The sequence below is a fragment of the Dermochelys coriacea genome, chromosome 4 (genome assembly GCF_009764565.3).
Source record: "Dermochelys coriacea isolate rDerCor1 chromosome 4, rDerCor1.pri.v4, whole genome shotgun sequence".
Lineage (NCBI taxonomy): Eukaryota > Metazoa > Chordata > Testudines > Dermochelyidae > Dermochelys > Dermochelys coriacea.
The window spans coordinates 99,561,300-99,584,482 of NC_050071.1; the positions used below are offsets into that span (position 1 = coordinate 99,561,300).

Here is a 23,183-nt window from a genome sequence, read left to right on the forward strand (position 1 = left end):
TTGACAAATTTGCATGGAATGGTTTTGGTTTAAAACAATTGCAGATATGTCTTGCTGACATGTTCAGTGTCAACCTGATCACCATTTTGGGGGCTGGGAAGGAATTTTCCCCAAAGTTCAATTGGCAGGGACCTTTGGGTGTTTTGCCTTCCCCTGCAGCCTTGGATGCTGGTGGCTTGCTAGGATCATCTGGGTATTTCTCACAAGATCAGTTCTTTACTATTGCAGGAATCTCGGGCATTGGTGCACTTTGGTCCCTCCTAGTTTCTGCCTGTGTTACACGATAGTTTAATCTTTTGAGGGCTGATACTTTAGTCTAATTCAGGTTTAATACAGGATAACTTGATGAGATTTAGTGGCCTCTGATGTGGAGGAGGTCAGACTACATGTGCTGGTGGGTCCTTTCTGGCCTTAAATGCTATGAAAAAAACCAAACCAAAAAAAATTCTGAAAAAAAGTCAAAATATTTATTTTTGACATTCTAATTTGAAAAAAGTTTTCATTTAAAATTTTACTTCAATTTTATTTTTAAAGGTAAAAAACCTTGAAAATAAAACTAAATTTTTGTTTCATTTGACCCAAAACAAAATATTTTCATCTTTTTGGGTTTGCTGAAAAATTTGAATAATTTTCCTTTAGGGTGACATGAAAAAATTTTCCTCTCCAATTTTTCTGTTTGGCCACTGACCCAAAAAATTGTTTATTCCCACAGGTCTAGTAGGGATCACACTAAACCAGAGATTCCCCAAACTGATAAGCTGCCTCTGTTAGGGACCATGGCTATATTAAAAGAAGAAAGTCAATGGGAGACACTTCTTTTTTTAGGTACTGGAGCCATCAGTGTGGATTAGAGCTGTCAGCCACTAGCAGGAGAAATATGTCTAGGAGAACAGGGGAGACTAGAACAATGGAGGTGGTCAGTATGTCCAGGGTGACGGGAACAGACGGTTGTGGTTTCTACAGACATGTTATATAATTGTAAATGAGAAGGGAGGGCCCTGACAAGACACAGTCTCTATTAAAATCTAGTTCACGCTCTGAAAAGTATGAGAATCCCTGCATCCAAAACAGTTTGCTAAACAGAAAACATTACTAAGCAACACAAAAACCATTTTGATAAACCAATATCCAGTTTCACATTTCTGATGATGTCAAATCACAGTTAGTAAAACAAAAAGGTTTTAGAAGCTCTGCAAAATGTCTTGGCAGTATTCTTATCAAATACTGCTTGCTAAATTTTTTTCCAAGAGCTAGTTTTTTAAATAAAATATCCCTGAGATCATATTCCTTCTCTCATCAATGATAATGGCTTCTTTGTATCTTTCCCATCTCATCAAAGAGACGAAAGCAAGCAGCTCCCTCTGGAGTCAACGATAGTGCTGCTTTGTAGTTAAAGCACTATAAAATAGGTGCAAGAAATGCAACCAATATTTCCACGCTCCAGAAACTAAAAATCATGATTTTTCTGCATATGTGCTCAGCTTAAGATTCCAGCAGACTGAAAATGTGACTAGTTTGTTTTCTTATCTCATAACTTTGTGCTCCGACACCAGTTTTCGTAGATGGCCTAATTATCCTGTTCTGTTACAAATTACAGTACCTTCTTATTTGTACCTACAAAAATTTTAACAAGGTCTGAATTAAGTCTGTCTGAACAACTTCTTTTTTTAGGGCACATGTCAGTTAAAATTTAAGGTAAACTGTTAAGTTAAACTATAGGCTAATGTGGTCCTGGAAGTTCAGCTTTTGCCTAGAATATAATTACATGCATTTTCAGATTTTGACAATTTTCTTGTCACTATTTCTGGAGACAGTGCATTTTAGTTTTTAAAGTGAGTGCCTGGGAGACACAATTTCTTGAGGTTTATTCTTGGTTCTGTCATTGACTTATTATGTGGCCTGTGGCAGTTTACCTAACCCAGAATTTTCAAGTGTGGATATCTAAAATCAGGCACCTAAGTCTATACTTAGGCACCTAAGTAAAAGATCTGATTTTCAAAGGTGCTGAGTACCCACAGCTCCCATTGAAATCAACGTGACTTACGACTGAGTGACTTGACCTCATAGTTACAAAAATATTGAGCATTCATTACCCTTCAAAAATAAGGAGGGTATATGAGCATGAAGTGTGGTGTCCAGGGGTGAAGTTCACCCCATATAAAGAGCCAGCATGAGGCATATGCACCATTTAAGTCTCATTTAATGGGAGTAGTGGTGCATAAGCCTTTGCCGTCCTGCTGTTCAGGAATGAAATTTACCCCCAAGTTTAAGTCCTTTTAGTAGTTACAGCTAAGTAAATTTTTACAATAGCTTTGGTTCAGTGGTGGTTAGGATTAAATTGTTAGTTACTGTTGAACTTTGTTCATTCTGACATGGTGATCTTTGAGCATCAGAGGTAGAAGGGGGAGGTTAGTTACTCTTAGCAGAGCATGATCATAGTGTACTCAGGGAGGAACCTCTTGTAATCTGAGCTTTTGTTACTATATATAAGGAAACCTGGTCTTGAATTACTACATTATCTCTCCCTTGAGATTGTAGTAATTCAAGACCAGGTTCCTTTATAATTCAGCCACAACAAAAGCTAAAAGCACAAAGCTGTAGATGATTTTTTTGTTGCTTTCAGAAATCTCTACTCCAATTAAAAATGTTCCAAACTTACTGATAGGCTGGGCTGCTCAGCACAAATTAAAAGGCACTTGTACATGCACAAGGAACTAACTTCTTCATTGTTCTCTGCCTCACTGGGGTGAACTCAACCACTATGCAGAGAGCTTAAGTGGGACATAAACCTTGTACTGGACTTCTGCACGGGGTGAATGGTATGTTAGGAACCTTATCCTGTAAATATTTACTACCACGCTTAATGCTTACTACTGTGAATGGGCCCACTGGCTTTCAGAGGACTACTCAAATAGGTATACAGGAAATGCCGTATGGAATCAGACCCCAATAGTTCATGTAGTCCAGGGGCTTAAGAGAAACATGCAAGAAACTATGCAGTAATCAGTAATGGAACAACTTGCTCTAAGAAAATCTTTCCTCCTAGTCTCAATAGTTAAAGATTGACTTATGCCTTGGAGCTAGAGGGTTTATACACCTTCTGACTGTTTATCTTCTTTAAAAAAATATTTACTGCTATAACTATGAATATTTTTACTATCCATATAAATGTCTGGTCTGTCTTTAAATCCTGCCAAGCTCTTGGCCTTGATGACATCTTGTAGCAATGAGTTCTATGGGCTAATTTTGCATTGGGTGAAAGAGTATTTTCTGTTACTCATTTTAAATTTGCCACCTTTGAATTTCATTGAATGTCTTATAGCAGTAGACTCTAGGCCTACCATTACTGAATTCGGGGGGGGAGAAGGGGGGGTGATTCACAGCAATAAATGATAAGATCACTGTTTTTTTCAGGACGGGTTAGTAAGCATCAACTGTATATTAGAATTCTCTTCTACTGTAGGCAGCAATACTCTAATACTTGTAGAGTAGGTACAGTAGCATTAATAGCATTGCAATTCAGAACTGATTAATAATTGCTTTTTGAAAGTTTCATTTCATTTTCCACCAGGCAAAAGTAGCCTTTTCTACTATATAACATGTATAAAATACCCTTTCAAATGTAAATGTAATAATTTTTTCCTCTCTGAACTAGCATATTTGACTAATTACATGGGGACATGACCTTCTCTATGTCGGCATCTTCTTTGAACTTATTAGAAAGTAACATACAAAACACCTTTCATTTCACATAGATTTCAATTTTGACCATAATTGATCCCGAAAGAATTAATAGTTTTTCCATTTTAATAGTACAAAAAAGTGTTGTAGGGCCTAAGTTTAACCTTACTACTTCACATTATTTTTGTCTCACACCCTCTCAGATGGCTTCTGGAAGTGGCAAAAACCCACAGCGCAGACTATAACAAAAGCACGGAATCATCGTTGCCTGATTATTTTATTCACGTTTCCTGAACCGATTAATTATGCACCAATTTAGTGCCTTAAAATGTATATATAATGGGACAAATTCAAGTCTGGAGTAAAACTACTGTTTTCAGGTTTGGAGTTGTTACACCAAGAATGAATTTGGCTTACTCTGTAGTTTTATGGGTATCTATTCATTCAAAGTCACATTTCCTCCATAGGTTCTTCACGTACACACATATAATTATAAATTAAGCGAGCTATTTCTCCTACCTGCTGGGAAAGAAGAGAGAAAGAGAAAAGTTGTTTCTTTTTTAATACATTTGGGATACTAGGGTGATGGGGCCATAGAAGTATCTACGTGTATGATTGACTGTACATTACTATGTTAAAATCATCTCAGGAAAAAAGAGTTTAACACAGAGTTATCAAAGAGGAGTATCAGTGAAGGTTTAGTAGTGATTTGTCAGATGATTGTTCAGCTGACAAGCTTCAATTCCCTGTATAATTGAGAACATGGTCTTGTAAAAATCTAATATTTCTGACTACGTTCAATAATTGAGGTCAATTCCTGTTTCCCTTGTGTCCTCCTCCACCCTTGCTGGCTGCAGCAGAACTGGTGCTGTTTCACTACACAGTGGGAGGGTGCCCCAGAACTCAGGAGATTTTCTGAAGTAGTGGGTGTATGGCTACATTGATCCATCAGCTAAAAATACCTGCGGAGAAGCATAAGAACTAAAGTAGCACAGCTCTGAAGATGCTGAAATTACTTGGAAGTGATTCTGCAATCACTCCACAGCCTCTGGAAATTATTCCTTTCTGCTCAGGCCCTGAGCTCATAGACCAGGGGTTCTCAAACTGGGGGTCAGGACCCCTCAGGGAATAATGAGGTTATTACACGGGGGGGGTGCAAGCTATCAGCCTCCACTCCAAACCCCACTTTGCCTCCAGCATTTATAATAGTGTTAAATATATTTTTAAAAAGTGGTTTTAATTTATAAGCGGGGGGGGGAGATCACACTCAGAGGCTTGCTTTGTGAAAGGGGTCACCAGTACAAAAGTTTGAGAACCACTGTCATAGATTCAGACTTTGCATAGGCTCAAGGATTTGGTCCTTTGTGATTCGGAAACATCCACTTGAAAATATGACATCCTAGAAATAGGAAGCTTGGAAACCAGACACATCCTGAATTAGCTCACAGTTTGTTATCCACAAAAAAGCTAGGAATTGAAGAGAATTCTAAATCATTGTAGCCACATTTTGAGGAGCAGAAAAGGTAGAGAGCAGCTTTATTATTTTTAGAATGTATACCCATTCACACCTTTCTTTCAATTCAGCTACAATGTTCCTAACAGCCATTCACTCTATACCCTCCCACCTTGTCAAAGGCCTATGAAACTTGGTCATGCAAAGAATGGCCTCAAATTTTTCTTTGAGAGAGAGAAATATTTTATGGCAAAAGTGAAGCATAAGACTGAAGAGAGTATCTTACCTTAGGGTCTGCCTATCACCATAGTACCTGCTCTCCTTCCGCAGTAGATTGGCAAGAGAGGATGCCCTCCTGGAGTCTATAGCACTTTTGGGAGGGGGGGCTGGGAGGGGTTATAAAAGCTCTGTTTGGTGTAGGTTTTTAACCTAAAACTTGCCCAAAGATATGCAGGGCTACAAGTGAGGAAAGAGTTTATAGTACAAAGGTTGACATACTTGCAGCTCAGCAGGGTGTGGTGAGGTGAGGCTGGGGCATATGGCGTCCTATCATGGCACAATGACATAGACAGCAATCTGCATTCAGCTGAAGGAACGAGGTGCATACCACAGACTGAGGGTGTGTAGTTACTAGCAAAAGGGGTACAACTGCTTCACAATCTGATGTGAATGTAAGCTACCCTCAGCACCATGCACTAGCTGGTCTCCGTGGCAAAGCATACTTCTCCTTCTATGAAGAGCTCTAGACACTAGCCTGTAACTCAGTGAGTCAGCCACATATGAGATATTTTTACCTGTGATGGCAGGATTCTTCTGATCACAGATGCATCTTTTGCTGGGTGACTATCTTCAGCCACCACCTTTTTGCCATACTTGCTATATAAATATTGTGTCAGGTGTTGATAACGTAATAATGGTATAAAACATAGTCCCATGTAATAATCCTTATAGCAATCTCATATAAAATTTTGTTATGTATGGAATGAATACTGGCAGTTTATAAACTCCTTAATTTACAAGTAGCTAATCCACCATGTTTTGTAATCTTGATAATGAGTCACCATTCTGTGACATGTCAGTTTGTAATTGAGCATAAGCTAAAAGACTGATGAGAATTAATTGGTCTAGTAAACACACCCTTGCAACACATTCAGTCGTATTTATTGGTAATTGTTTTTCTCATATAATTCAAGTTTATTTACCTTACTTAAGAAAAAGAAGAATTGAAGACAAACAGCCATTTCTTTTAGCTTTAATAGCTGTTGTCCCCTCTTAATATTAAAATAAGGAAATAATGTATATTTTGTACAATTGTTTATTTTTTATAAAATATAACTAAAACAAAGGATTAAATTTAGCCACCTACCCAGAAATAATTTTAGTAGCTGAAGGGAAACCTTTTGTCTAAATATTCATGTTCTAGTGTCATCACTTTTAAGGGACGGGGAATAGGTGGAAGAACAAGGCAGTGCAGCAAGTTAAATACTAGTTTTTCACATGTGGAGTCTAGAGACCTAGTTTCAAATTCCGGTGGTGTCATCCTAGTGGACACTTGACTGCATCACAAACACACTTTGTTTCCTGTGCAAAAGTTCAACAGGGGAATAGCATGGATGTGACATGTCGGGATTAAATTTAATTAATGGAGCTGTGTAGTGAAACCTTCACAACTGCATCCGATGAAGTGAGCTGTAGCTCACGAAAGCTTATGCTCTAATAAATGTGTTAGTCTAATAAATGTGTTAGGTGCCACAAGTACTCCTTTTCTTTTTGCGAATACAGACTAACACGGCTGCTACTCTGAAACCTTCACAACTGGGTGAAGCTCACCCTGTGCAGAGCACCAGCATAAGACCTGGGCTGCACTTAATCCCACTTCAGTCTGGCCTGAAGTAGGGCTTTAAGTGTTGTGTAGAGCTTGTGCTGGCTCTTTGAACAGGGGTGAATTTCACTGCTTTGCCTGACTCTAACCAGTGCTTTTAGTCTCTGACTTTCTTGAGCACTCACATTTATTAGCTATATCCAAACTTTTAAAAATTGTTGTTATACCCTTGGGATGGTTCAATGAGCTCATGAGTATCACAGAGAGAGAGAAAGCCTGTTCTGGCTTCTTTTGAAGTCCCATTGACTTCAGTGGCAGCTAGAACCATCTCATAATGCCATTTTTAGCATTATATTTGTTTTGTTCTATTTTACTTGGTCTCACAGGTAAATATGAATTTGCTCAATATTAAAATATTCACTTTTATCAGCCAAAACAGATTAGTCAGTTAAACACAAGCTTCCCAAAAGGTAGATGATCTACCCAGGGAACTGGAGAGCCTACACTACATATATTTCAAATGTAGAGCAAAAACTAATTACTGCACCTATATAGAAGCTACTTTTGGAAGTTTTAATATCTCATCCATTTAATATTTCTTCCAAAAAGAGTATAAAATATTAGGCCATATGTGGATTATTCAATATGTCTCAATTTGCATTTTGGAAACTCAAACCTACTTGCAGGTACAAAAAGCCAAAATGCATTCCCCCAACAAAAATTATATAACTTTTAGTCCTAATGACAAATATTCAAAAGAAGCTTTCATGTGGTACCAAAAAATGCACCTAACTCCTGCTGAAACCAGTTGGAGTTAGGCATCTAAACTGCTTAGGAACTTTGAAAATCCCATTAGGTGCTTATTTGCATGTTAAGGCACCTAAATACCTTTGAAAATCTGTCTCATGAATAGGAGAACTTGTGGCACCTTAAAGACGAACAAATTTATTTGAGCATAAGCTTTCGTGAGCTACGTGAGCTGTAGCTCACGAAAGCTTATGCTCAAATAAATTTGTTAGTCTCTAAGGTGCCACAAGTACTCTTTTCTTTTTGCGAATACAGACTAACATGGCTGCTACTCTGAAACCTGTCTCATGAATGTTAGGCTTCTAAGTCACTTAGGATATTTTGAAATGCCCCTGTACAAGAGAGAAGTTCATATCTACAAGAAACAGCACTTCATAAACAATTGTGGATCTTGAATTTTATGTAATAATTTTTTATTCTTGTGCCCTCTTCCCACACACCTAAGTGTCTGCCATTTCAGGAGAGATCAGGTCAAGCAAAGGGTGCATCCTTAACACGACTGTATACATTACATTTGAACACACCGTTAAAAAATTGCATATGCAGCCTTAAGAATCTATGGCTTATAAATTAATTTTTCTAGAAACAACTAATTTATCCTCCCATGTAATAAAAATGAGCAGTTATCATAACATCTCTAGCAACACATGATACCTATGCTACCTCTGAGATACTGTGTGCTCTGCAAAGAGGCTTATCAGTATACGGCAAAAATTTTTATAAAGCTTTGAAAGAAAAGATTGTGCTATGATAAATTGTATTTCGTAAAAACAAATGAGAGAACATGTTAGGCTTTCAAATAAAGCGATATTGTCTCTTTAAACATGTAAATTGGCAAGAAAATAGTTCTAAGGACATGTAGAAACCTGTTCTGCAGAAACTCAAACTGGCTTTGTTAAAAAAAGTTAAGTGGTGGAGCAAAATTATCAGAGAGCAGGCTACAGTACTGCTGCTAAGGATTGTTTTAGATGGATGCAAGTTAGTGAAATGTAGCCACCTCAGGGACTTGAAGGCTGGGGACTTTGCAGAATAGCATTAAATCTGTGTTTTTAAGGTGAATTTCTTCAACTGGAAAAGTATTTTCTGCTTGCTCCACTAGAATCTCTCAGTAGACTTCTGAAGATCAGACTCAGCCAATACACTCAGCTTATTCACTTCATTTTTTCCCCTCCTACTTTCATCTTCACAGAATCCCCTATGTCTAGAATGACCTCTCTATCCCAGTATGCCAGGCTGCTAACCTATCTTCATTCAAATACCTCTGGAAAACCCACTAACATGACAGCCAAAAGTGCTAACCCACATCAAGATAATGACTCAACTTTATTCTCTTCTTAAAATATCTAGTCACCACCGTCTGGATCTTCCAGTGTGGTGGTGGTTGATATTTATAAGTTTCTTGGGACCAGAGCCATTTCTGCATCAGTGCCTTTTAGAGTTGAACATACTATTGGCTATTAGCAAATAAAAAGAACACATGCTGCTTCTTAAAGGAGGAGCAACAGCAGATGGGGGAAACGTACTACCCCTCTATAAGGCCTTTTCTACATTGGGGGCAGATCACTATCTGGTGTGAACTGTCATAACTCCATGGAAGTCACACTTTTTTCTTTAACATTTTCAACCATCTCTACTACCAGTGCAGCTCCAACAGCAACAGCAATGTAAATAAACTCTTTAGGGGAAAAAAATCTTTAATTCTCCACCAACTGGAGCTGATGAATAGCAACCATGTAAGGGTCCACTGTAATTCTGCTGTGGAAAAGAATGGAGGGAAAGTGGAAGATGCTAATATGAGAGAGTCAGGTCTAGACTGGACAGGACAGATCTTGGGTCTGATCCATTATTGTAATTGCTATGTTCTTATATGTATCTCTCCAGATTTGGCCCTCACATAGCTGGAATTCATCAAGAAAAGAACATTTTTTTAAAAAAAGAGGAAATGACAATGTTTACATCGGTAGTTTAATGGAGTGTGACACTCTGTAACTGCTTCCAAACTGTAGATGCGGGAAAGGATCACAAACTATAAGGAACCAGTTTGTGCTTCACATCTCGCTGAATGGGGGACACTTCAAAGCATGGGGATAGAAAGCAAGTGTGAGAAAATTCATATAGAGAATCTATTTATCATACTTGTATCATCTAGTATCAAAGTTTCTCCACTGTATCTAAGCACCCTTTTTATTGTACTGCTCAGCATGATATTTAAGTGCCATTATAAGGAGAGATTTTAAATGAATGCATTGTCAAGAACCATCCCACACTAGTAGTGAAAGAGACTACGACTGGGATATTCCAGGGAGCCTATGGAGATAAGATGCCCAATTCTCAATGAAAGTCAATGGGCGCATTAATTCTACAGATGTAGAATTCATAGATACTAAGGTCAGAAGGGACCATTCTGATCATCTAGTCCGAGCTCCTGCACAGCGCAGGCCACAGAATCTCACCCACCCACTCCTACGAAAAACCTCACCTATGTCTGAGCTATTGAAGTCCTCAAATCATGGTTTAAAGACTTCAAGGAGCAGAGAAACCTCCCTCAAGTCACCCATGCCCCATGCTACAGAGGAAGGTGAAAAACCTCCAGGGTCTCTTCCAATCTGCCCTGGAGGAAAATTCCTTCCTGACCCCAAATATGGCAATCAGCTAAACCCTGAGCATATGGGCAAGATTCACCAGCCAGATACTACAGAAAATTCTTTCCTGGATAACTCAGATCCCATCCATCTAATATCCCATCTCAGGGGATTTGGCCTATTTAGCCTGAATATTTAAAGATCAATTACTTACCAAAATCCCATTATCCCATCATACCAAGTAGAATCTTAAAACCAGATAGATCTTTTGCCCCCACTGCTTCCCTTGGAAGGCTATTCCAAAACTTCACTCCTCTGATGGTTAGAAACCTTCGTCTAATTTCAAATCTAAACTTCCTGGTGGCCAGTTTATACCCATTTGTTCTTGTGTCCACATTGGTGCTGAGCTGAAATAATTCCTCTCCCACTCCTGTATTTATCCCTCTGATATATTTAAAGAGAGCAATCTTATCTCCCCATAACCTTCTTTTAGTTAGGCTAAACAAGCCAAGCTCCTTAAATCTCCTTTCATAAGACAAGTTTTCCATTCCTCGGATCATCCTAGTAGCCCTTCTCTGCACCTGCTCCAGTTTGAATTCATCCTTTTTAAACATGGGAGACCAGAACTGCACACAGTATTCTAGGTGAGCTCTCACCAGTGCCTTGTATAATGGTACTAAAACCTCCTTATCCCTACTGGAAATGCCTCTCCTGATGCATCCCAAAACTGCATTAGCTTTTTTCACAGCCATATCACATTGGCAGCTCATAGTCATCCTATGATCAACCAATACTCCAAGGTCATTCTCCTCTTCCGTTACTTCTAATTGATGCGTCCCCAACTTATAACTAAAATTCTTATTAATCCCTAAATGCATAACCTTACACTTCTCACTATTAAATTTCATCCTCTTACTATTACTCCAGTTTACAAGGTCATCCAGATCCTCCTGTATAATATCCCGATCCTTCTCTGAATTGGCAATACCTCCCAGCTTTGTATCATCTGCAAACTTTATTAGGACACTCCCACTTTTTGTGCCAAGGTCAGTAATAAAAAGATTAAATAAGATTGGTCCCAAAACCGATCCCTGAGGAACTCCACTGGTAACCTCCCTCCAACCTGACAGTTCACCTTTCAGTAGGACCCGTTGCAGTCTCCCCTTTAACCAATTCTACCTAATTCCCTCAGGCTTCTTTAAAAATGCCAGCCTAGATGAATCAATAACTCAGTGGTTCTCGAATGGCTATGATTATGATACCTCAAAATGCTCCCTAGCAACTTTGTCTCTTCATGTTTATTATTTAAGTAATAAATGATCGAGGATCAGGGCATCTCCTGGAGATTAATGATCAACTGGCGCTAAAAGGGAAAAGAGAAACAACAAAGGAATATGGATTTGGTTTGATTTCATCGACGATACAATTTTCAATTATTATGTAGAGAACATTTCTACAGAATTAATGCACTGCATATTAGATTAATGCACTGCATATTAGATGTCAGATGACTGGTGTAATTGCTTTTCTATTCCATTTCATTATAATAATCTTCCCTATGCAGTCAGAGGCATATGGGTGTTTGGTTAGTCACCTGGAAGTTTAATGTACATTGCTGAAAATTCTGGGCAGTAAAAGTACAGGCCTTTTCTGTAATTTATCATCCCACAGAAAAAATCTAATACTGATTTAATTAAAGAAGAAAGTGAAATACTATTAAAAACATTTGACTTCAATGGTGCTATACCATTTACACCGCTAACACTCACTCTTCAGCTCTTACATCAAATACTTGCCAACTCTTAACTCCACTTCTCCATTTAGGGCTACTTGGAGAGAAGTATGGTTTGATCACAGACCTCCATCTCCTAAATTCTAATCCTAGCTCTGACACTGGCTCCCTCCATGGCTTTGGGCAAGTAATTTAATTTCTATTCTTCAGTTGCCCAATCAGCAGAATGGAGCTAATACTTACTCACCTCACGGTGGTGTTATAATGATTAATTAGTTCATGTTGGTAGAGAGGAACTCTGAAGATGAAAAATATTATACAAGTACTATTTGAATGCAACCTCTTTGAGGCAGGGATGATATCTGCCAGTGTGTTTGTACAGTGCCTAGCACAATGGGACCATGATAATGACTGGAACCTCTGGGCACTACCACTCTACTGACAAGAAATCTAAATGCCCATAACACATTAATTATAATTAAAGTAGCCACCTGTCCTGCTAGTCCTCAAAAACACTGACAGAAGACATTTTCTTAGTCAAAATCCTTTGCTGTTTTCTCTCCGCTCCTCCTCCCAGTCTCTTCAGCTACCTGATCTCTTCACTTTCCTAACTCCAGTCTCTGCTTTATCTCCTCCATCCCTTTTTTCTATAGACTATCCAAAGAATCCATATGATAAGCACATGCGATTATCTCTTTAAGAGTTGTGTGCACAGTTCAACCCACTCCCTGAAGTGAACATGTTTTTCTATGGCCTCTCCTGTTCCTTATGGAAATATGGCCTACGAGGTGCAGTAGGAAGACATGTTCACTGCCGTGGCCAGTAGGGGACAACTGGTCTATATGCATAAAGCCCAGGATGTCCCAAGTCCAATATTCTGACCAAACTGACTTAAAAACCAAACCCAAACAGGGTATTACACGTGCTGGTTTGAACTTTAATCTCTGAGGAACAGGAATGGATGTGCCAGTTAAAATACAACCCGATTCCAAACCTATTGGTATAACTAATGAAAAGTGCATGTACTTGAATTTTATGGCCGGGCAGATCTTATTTTTTAGTTTGCTACAACCAAAAATAATTAAATGTGTGGATGCACTATAGCCATGTCTATTTTAAATGGAATATACACACTGCTTCAGGGCTGACCTTACCATGAGGCGAACTGAGGTGGCCGCCTCAGGTGCCAGACTGTGGGGAGGGGGCACCACTAGGACCCAGAGTTTCAAAGTTTTGGCCCAAGCGAAGGGGCATGGGGGCGTCATTTGAGCTCCCTGCCTCGGGTGCCAAAATGTTGTGGACTGGCCCTGACTGCCAATATATTTCACTGCATGAGATTTAACAAAAAGGGGGAAGTGGGGATTCAGATCAAGTCCTAACATCTAGATAAAACTTTATCCTCAAGGAGTCTACTGTTGAGACTCTTGAGAAGTCTGTCAATTAATATTCCCTTGAAACCTCTATAGAAACAACTCACTTTGTCCCTTGAAACATATTCAGGAATGCTGTTAAAAGTCAGCATTTTGAAAATAGTTTTTAAGCCAAAGTGGCAGCCCAAAACTCTGAATCTAGCTTTAGGAAGGATTGTAACCTGTAGTTTGTTCAGTTCATGCACTATAGTTTTTTGTTTTTAACTTTGTATAGGTGGGCTCCAATCCCAGACAATTAATCATATTCTGGATCACACCCTTCTCCCTTTTTTCCCCACTGGTTGGTTATATTACCTGCTGAACTGACAAATCCAACATCCAAAGAGTGTTTCAGTTTGGTTTCTTCTCTTAACTGCTTAAAAAGGTGTGTTGTTTACTTTGCATAAGTGCTTCTGGGGCCTAGTGTTCCGTTGTTATGTACAAACCATTTTTACTGTCATGAATCATGTTTTACCACCCCTTTGCTCTTCCTTCTGTACTAGGTTTCAGTTTTGGGTTGTTTTTTTTCCCCCTTTCCAAGCAAACACATTCTGAGTTCCGTGTTTGCAAGCCGAAATAGTACACACCAGGTATTCAGCTGTTATAATTCTTTCATTCTTGGGGCCTCCGAGATCAGTAAAAGTACCTTTCAGTATTTGAACTACAGTTGCTTTTTAGTACAACTAAAAGTAATCTAACTAAAAGTAGCCTAAAATAATGTTGCTAAACTAGCATAAAGAAAAAGACTTTACTGAAAACATCACATCGTCAACTAAAATTTGTGCTTTTCTTATCTTATCTCTTTTGATTAACACAAGCTATTTGCACAACGCCTTGTGCTAGGAAGTTGTTTGTACATGATTCACTCCCTTTTTGCAAGTTTCAAAGTTTGAATGAAATCTTTCTGTTTAAATTCCTCCTCCCTGTGAAAATGTCAAAGAGTCTCTCTTCTGTTCTCCTCTTAAGGTTCAAACAAGCCCTCCAAAAAATCCATTAGTTACAGATAGGTTTGTATTAATTTTCAAACTGCTGTTGGGAGCTTTCTTTCTAGATCTGGCTGTTTTAACATTGCTTTCCTTTCTGTCCCACCCACTCAGACTCATTCCAGCTGCCCTTAGCAAATGACTTCCAAGGAATTTAAATGGCCAAAGCTCATTGACCAATAAAGAGATGCATGTACTGTATAACAGAGTTGCACAGTTCTTGTGATTAGGAGAAAGGTTGCTCAAGCAAAAAGTGCTAGTAGTATTAACCTGTCGCACTTAGATTTCAGGATTGGAGAGGTAAGGAAAACATTTATGTAGGTTTTTTGGTTTGGTTTGTGTTTGCAAAGTAATTGAGACTAAAAGTATGTAATTCAAAGGGTATTGAAAAATTGTATGAGGAAGAAGCAATTACTTCTAATCTTGAGCTACAGCTTGAACAAATTAATGCAAAAAAGGATTGTAAAAAGAAAAGGAGTACTTGTGGCACCTTAGAGACTAACAAATTTATTTGAGCATAAGCTTTTGTGAGCTACAGCTCACTTCACGAAAGCTTATGCTCAAATAAATTTGTTAGTCTCTAAGGTGCCACAAGTACTCCTTTTCTTTTTGCGAATACAGACTAACACGGCTGCTACTCTGAAAAAAGGATTGTGTGTCAGATAACAAAACAAATTTTGGAACTGTTAAAACTAAAAGATTAATATGCATAAACAATTGAAATCTATTTATAATTAATTAAATATTGTTTGTGTAAAAAAAAATAGAATCAGATTTCAAGGACTTACTTGCCATTATTTTAAATTAATCAAGTGAAAGGCATTCATTTACCACCTGTTTGCATTTTATTTTTATGGGCCTGATTCTGCTACCCATACTCATAGAATCATAGAATATCAGGGTTGGAAGGGACCTCAGGAGATCATCTAGTCCAACCCCCTGCTCAAAGCAGGACCAATCCCCAATTTTTGCCCCAAATGGCCCCCTCAGGGATTGAACTCACAACCCTGGGTTTAGCATGTTCAGCAGTACTGCATTCCTATCTAATTCAATGAATTGAAACCAGAATCTAGCTCTAAAAGTGCACTCACAGCTTTAGTCAGATGTCTTTAGGTTTCTAGATTGATGGTGGCTAGGAAATATGAGTAAACAGAATTGTATATCATTATTATTAATATAATGAATCTACAGTAGTCCCTCTACATACGGACATGTTTGGTATTATTATGTTAAGAGGATGGAATTTTAACACTGCCATTCATATTCTGTTGATGAAATGTGGATGTTTAATGCCTGTATATTGTACAAGGAGGAATGATGATGTTAACAAAAATCCTTTTTGTAAAGTGAACAAGTTATCTTCACATGTTGTTTTACTAATATTAACAGAGAAGCAGGGGCGGGTGGGTAGTTTGAACTCAAGTATGGAAAAAAATCAGTTTGAAGAAAGGAGAACTGACTTTATTACTAAAGTCCAGTCCTGCTCCCATTTAAATCAAAGGCAAAACTATAAATTTAAGTGAGAAGAGGATCAGACCTGTTATTTTCTATATAATGGAGTTTTATTTTAAATTAAACATGATAGAAGATGTGCTCTGAAATGCACACTTGGGACCCAGTCCTTCACTCTTTGCACACTCAAATCTCCCCCGGAAGTCAACAGGGTGCACAAGGAATGTAGGTGTGGGGGAAACCCCAGCAAAGCTATAGTCCTTTGTAGTGCTTCATGCTGAGTTAGGCCTTGTCTTGATCAGCAAAAAGGGTGCATTTTTCAATCTTGTTATCTCAATCAAGCATTAAAAGCCCTCTGCACTTGTTAAGTCACAGGGTAATGACTGTATGCTAACTGGCTGTGATATAGCCAAGGTCCCACCTAGTGTTTAAAGCTTTAACAGAGCTTTTCAGTCATGTTAAGCTTACTCATTTGAGCTAACACAGTTGAAAAACATTCTTTTTGCAAAAAAGAAAAGGAGTACTTGGGGCACCATCAGATGCATCTGATGAAGTGAGCTGTAGTTCACGAAAGCTTATGCTCAAATAAATTTGTTAGTCTCTAAGGTGCCACAAGTACTCCTTTTCTTTTTTGTGAATACAGACTAACACGGCTGCTACACTGAAACCTGATATTCTTTTGCTTGTCAAGACAAGACCTTCAGAATGTCTATCGATAACAGAGTGACTTTTATAATGCAATTGATTTAAATTATTTTTCTATGGGTTTCTTATATGGTTTTGCACTTTTATAACAGAGATTAGATAAAGTGTTGGATAAAAATATAGAACATTAGCAGAAGGTGGCATAGTTTTGCTAATCTTCTAACATGATGATTTTCAATTCTATATTGCAGTCTGTAAGTAATCTTGTTACATGAATTGTTTTGAATCAATTTTTTTCCTCCTTCAGCTTTTAATAACAAAAATAAGGATCAATGAAAAAGTGAATTTCAAATGACATCTGCCTCTCATTCCATTTTTTTCTTAGGCCAAATAAATGTTACTTTCAAAATCATACACGTTTTTGACCAAATTGTACTGACTTAAATTGTCTTGAATTGATTAAAAATAGGGTCTGTGCCTCCTTAGACAGTTCCTGCCCTGGTTAAACATTTTTTCTAATTTATAATATTAAACCTGGACAGAGTAACGATTACTGGCAATCTCATCCTACTACTAGTAAACTGAGTTGCTCAATTTCAATCAGAGGTTCAAAGGTTTGTACAAACTTCACAGTTCAGGGGTCAGGCACAAATTGCTGCACTTTGCAGCTCAGCTCTGCCGATATGACAGAATTTCACAGCTACGATGATTGCTTCTCCCCCCACCCCTTCTGCACACAGGCAATACCGGGCAGTTAAAGCATGATATGTACAAGTCAGCCATTGGTACCTGAGTTTAATGAGTAACCAGCTGGTGCCTTAGGTTTCCCTGGTGCAAGGTGCATATTATAAAAGGGGTCAAATGTCAATGCACAAAGACAAAAAATGCTGCATTTAGTCACTAACTAAACCAAATACTTTATGTTTAATGTTGTTTTAACAATAAATGTTCCCATCTTCATAACCGAGTATATTTTATGCTGAATGTTCATTCATTTGACCTGGGGGAAATAAGTTGGACCATATTCACCTTTCATTTACACCATTCAACACCATTACCATCAAAGTTGCAGGCTTAGCCCCGTCATTGTTACAATGTTCACGTGGTAATATGAAACTCTGAGAAAGATCAAAACTAAATCAGACAAGAAACATGCTGCTGAAGATTAGAGAGAATTTAAAACAATTAATCCATGCTTTTATCTGTTCAAAATTAACTAAGCAAATAAGTTTTGTATTAAGAGTCAGTAGATGTTTTTTAATTGAGGGACCTCCCTTGCAACTAGCTGAAAAGCCAGATCACAAACGCTGAAAAAATGAAATTATAATATATAGATCTGTTTCAGACACTCTCAACCCCACTTTGATCTCTCTGTGGTGTGTAACATTATAGGATGATAATTACAAAATATTAACAGTGGCCTAAATTCTATTCAGAGTTACATCCACATACTGCTCCCACTGATCTCAGTAGAAGTTACACAGCCATATTCCAGGGCAGAATAGGTCAGCGTGTTTATACATGAGAAAAGGCAAGGAGTGGACTGGATGAACTTTTGGCTCTTTCCATCCTAAGCTTTCTTTTCCCTATTGTCTGTGTACTGATTTTTAAAAAAGGCACAAAAATAGAATAATCCTTTAAATTGCAAATGATGAGCCTTGCTATTTCTTGTCATTTGTTATCAAGATGATACAGGTACATAGTCCAAAGTAAAACACTCCCTCTTTTCCTAGAAAGAAGTGTTTTTCTTTACCAGAATATTTGTAAAGAGAGCACTCTTATCTGTGCTGGTTTCAGAGTAGCAGCCATGTTAGTCTGTATTCACAAAAAGAAAAGGAGTACTTGTGGCACCTTAGAGACTAACACATTTATCTGAGCATAAGCTTTCGTGAGCATCCAATGAAGTGAGCTGTAGCTCACGAAAGCTTATGCTCAAATAAATGTGTTAGTCTCTAAGGTGCCATAAGTACACATAAGTAAATGTGTTAGTCTCTAAGGAGCCTTTTCTTTTTGCTTATCTGTGCTAGAACTCTGGTTTTTAATTTTCATGGTAAGCATACTCTGTAAAAACATTTCTCATTAAAACCTGGACATCTATCATCACAAATATTTGCAGCATATTGAATTATTACATTGCACTTTATTCTTAATGTATTAGAGCATAAGCTTTCGTGAGCTACAGCTCACTTCATCGGATGCATCGGATGCTGTAGCTCACGAAAGCTTATGCTCTAATAAATTTGTTAGTCTCTAAGGTGCCACAAGTACTCCTTTTCTTTTTGCGAATACAGACTAACACGGCTGCTACTCTGAAACCTATTCTTAATGTGTCATTCATTTTCATTTCTATTGAAATTGGTAAGACTATTCATGCTTATAAAATAGGTCCAAGTACAGGAATTCAGGATTTTTATAGTAGTGTTAGCATTACTACTATTATTGGTTTGCATTACAGAATAAAGATGGGGTGAAATCCAAGCCTCATTGAAATCATTGGGAGTTTTTCCATTTACTTCAATGGAACCAGGATTTCACCTGTGACACCAGCCCAGAGTAGCTGGCAATCTAGAGGACCCAATCCTGCAAATTTTTGCTACTGAGCATGCTGATCACTGTCACCCATTAGTAAGCAATATATCAGGTAGTATTTTACAAGATCAGGTTCTAAACAGCATATGACCTAACATGATGTGGACAACAAGGAAGGAGGGAAGTTTGCACAGTACAAGGTGCCTTAATTTTTGTATGGGAAGCATAATGTTAGTTCCCCTAACATTTTTATTTAATCGATTTGTGTTAAGCTTGTGTAGTATTAGATGGATTTCAGAGGTATAACTAGGGGCATAATTTGGCCTGCAGAAACTTTATACCCTTAGTTATGGTGATGATGACTGAGGTAGAAAGAACTGATCTTAACCTTTAGATCATGGGTTGAATTTGCAGGGGTGCCAATTAGAAAAAAAAATATTTTACTTCATAAACTGAACACATTCCATATTGAAATCCCTAAATATGGAAACCTGTGATTCCATTTGAACAGGCACTTTACAGAACAAAATTGCATTCATTTCAAGTCCAAAGTGAAGGTCAGAAACGCCACTATCCCCTTACCCAGTCTACACATAGCACTGAATTTCTAATCTGGACAATGCAGCCCCAGGTAGCTTATTACTATAAGGATCAAGAAGTACAAGAAGAATTTAGAAGAATTTTGTTGCTGCTCATTTAGTCAATGAATTGTTGGCTGACACTAAAGAGCTTGTACTGTGGTATAACGTTTTGGAGGGAAAGTTTGGGGATAAGAAAGGGGACAAAACTAAAAGGACATAGGGAAGACCTTTAGGTTGGGATTTTCAAAAGCACTTATCATTGGCCTAACAGTGCTCCCACTGAAGCCATTGGGAATTTTACAATGGACTTCAGTGGGAGCCAAGTTAGGCTAACGCTGAGCACTTTTGAAAATCCCACCCTAATTTAAATTTCTTTGCTTTTCTCCCTCTTCAGAAATGTTATAAATCAAACAACAAAAAACCTTGTTACCAACGAGACAGTACCAAAAATGAAACTGAAAACACTGAGTGAATTTCTTCTAGTGTGCTTAAACGACCCAGTGATTTGTTCTCCTTTTAATAATCCTGTGTTAGCAACCATCACCTCACATATGCCCACAACACATGCAGTAAGCAATAAATATTGTAATGTCTAGAAAAAGTGCTTGTATCTATAATGTAACTTCCACATGTAAATGTGGCTGTATGCATTTGGGGATATTTTTGTTCATGAACTTGAGGGCCTGGATATGGCCCTTAAAATAAAAATTTGGCATCATAACCTACAAGAAGTAACCTTATCTGTGTGGCCTTGCTAACTCTCAGCTGACTCCTCTGCCAACTGGCTCCTACTAGCCCACCTGTGATGAATACACTGTCTACACTACAAATGCAACTAAATCAGGTAGGCTGGTTACAACAGGTTGTTCCCTAATCTGGTTACACACACAAGGCCTGATCCTGTATTCTCTTGCAGCAGAAAGTATTGTACCACGTAGTAAGAGTTTACAAGATTGGGCTACAGCATGGTTCGGACCACCATATTGTAACCAGGCTCCCTGCTATGGTTGTATCTAAATATAGCCGGGGTTACAACTAGATTTGGAGCCAGAAGCCTCAGCCTTCTGCAGCCATGTACAGCTTAGCAGACGAAAGAAAAATATTTATTAAATCAAACCTAAGTGAAAGCCTGTATTATACCTAAGTGGCTGTCAAAGCAGGTCACATGACAATCTTGCCAAGAAAGGGAACATAAATTATAACAGATACAATTGCTATATGCAAATCAAAGACAATTTTAAATGTTATATTTGAAACACAATTCTAGAGCCAATACACTATTTTTATTAAAGTTTTTAACTTCATTTTTATTTCCTCAGAAGGGATCTTCAAACAGGTATTCAAAAGTATTGCCGAAAATATTGCCAAGCATTGAAAAAACTCATACCAGTTTCTAAAACTGGATGCTGATTTAATTTATATTTTTATAACATTTTAAATATTATTTTAATCAGGCATTGCAAAAAAAAATTAACTTCAGCGCTTTTTTTAAAAACAACAAGGATGTTTTAAAAGATTATTTTATTTCTCTACAACTGTAATGGTGCTTTGTAGCCACAAGTGAACTACAGAGGCAGGGCTACTGTATACAAGGAATTTTATCTAAATAAAAGGGTCACACCTAAAAGTGAAACTAATATTTTACTGCGTCAACATTACACAGGATCTTTTGTTAAGATGCCCTTTATTGACACTTTTTGTTTATAGTGTGACTTTCTATAATACCTGATGAAATCAGCTAGCAGGGATGTATAGTGCAAAATTAAGACTTTTCTAGCAGCGAATCTGACTGACATGTTTTCACTAATGAATGTTGCATGATCTTTTTATGAATTTTTATGCAGTCTATCATAGGAAATTTATTTTAAACTTTTACATTAAAGTCACTCAGTAATCTTAAATGACCTTTTGAAAACCAGACTGACTAATAGGATTTGTCCTAGAGCTTAAAATAACTCACTGGTGGTGATATTTTAGAGAACCTCATCCGATAATCAGGTAATTTTATTTTTAAATTTCCTATTTTAGCAGGCTCCAAAAATCAACCAGAGTTGCACTATATAGGTTTGATCCCAAATTAAATTACCATGTCCTGCTGATGTTTAATGGAAGCTCTGCAGACTCCTGGGCTCCACGGCCATGGAACCTACCCCAATTTTGAAGGGGGAGATAAAGTGCAGATTGGCTGGGTTATAATCCAAGATGCAATGCTGCAAACACAAACCTACAATGAATGCTCCTCCTCTCTAATACAGAGTCCCGCTGCACTGGCCAAGACCACCCCATCACATTCTCTTCCCTAGTATAAAATCTCTTCTCCAAATAGTTTCCCACTAGTACATATTTTCCCGAGAACTTCAAGCATCCATCTCCCCAGTGCACAAAGATAACTTTGTCCTTTTACTCCCCTGAAAGAACAAGAATATACCCACCCCTTGCAACACCATAGTCAATTGCTTGTCACCTAGCACCCCTGCCATAAGTGCTGATCCTGGGTGGATCAGCGTCTCCTGGAGTTGCTGGCACAGTCCTCTTCAGGTGAAGCCCATCTGTCTCAGTACAGAGTTTTTATAGGAGCCCATTCACCACTCTGCTCCTTTTTAAAATGCTCCAGTAGAATCTGCATGAGCTTCTTCCTGCCAGCTTGCTTTGGAATTCTTGGCCACAGAGCTGAGCTATGTGGTGGACTTTCCTGGTGGGCTGACCCTTTGTTGACTAGTTAAGCTGTGGAGTCAGTATCTATGGTCAATGGGCGCTTGCACAGCTCACCAGGATCTCAGTCTATCTTAGTTTCTGTAAGGCACCTGTCACCACACGATTTGATCACTGAAGTCTGTGGATGTTTCCTCAGCACTGTGTCTTCTTTCACTCAGTTTCCCAAACATGTTTTTCAGTTATTTGTTTTCAGGTGTTTTCCAATCGCTTCACTTATTTCTGGTGCCATTCACTGACCTTGATACACACTTACATGATGTCACTAACGAAACCTACTGTAGATCAAGTCTCAGAACACAGGTACATGGTTGAATGCATATATAAGTAAGATTCCTTAATAAAACATGTGAGCCAGATAGAATGTACATTTGCAGTTCAACAGCATCTCTCAAACATCCACATTATGTTTCCATACTCTGTAATACCATAGCTGAAGGGCTAAGTTCAGCAGTGATGCAAATCATTGTGTAACCCCACAAATTACTTAGGCCCACATCCACAATGGTACTAAATCCCAATTTTAGGAGCCACTGTAACCCACAAAGCTCCTCCTTGGTTGCCTGTTCCGAAATACACTCAGCACCTATGTATTTGCAGTAAATAGCTCCCTAGGCAGCTGTGTTTCTGTCTCAGGGCATGCACACTGCTGCCTCACTCTAGGTGTCAGGATGCCAATCTCCCACTTAAGCCCCAGAGTAATCCACAACCCCGAGGAAGATAGGTGTTCCTCTGCCTGATCTGGTAAGCAGCCTCTGAGCATGCCTACCAGATCAGGTCCTATTCAAAATCTGC

General features: G+C 38.2%; 1 protein-coding gene across 7 annotated transcripts in view; it reads left to right on the plus strand.

Moving 5' to 3' along the window:
• RBM47 (RNA binding motif protein 47) overlaps positions 1 to 23,183 on the plus strand; it is a 112,050-nt gene that overhangs the window by 71,780 nt on the left and 17,087 nt on the right. The window contains exon 1 of one of the 7 annotated variants that reach the window (XM_038401025.2): positions 14,648 to 14,769. The exons of 5 other annotated variants lie outside the window; for them this stretch is intronic. The gene's annotated coding sequence lies outside the window, so the exon portion shown is untranslated. Of the gene's footprint in view, positions 1 to 14,647; positions 14,770 to 20,501; positions 20,521 to 23,183 lie in introns of those variants that run through there. One more of the 7 variants, XM_043513932.1, reaches the window with a different exon arrangement.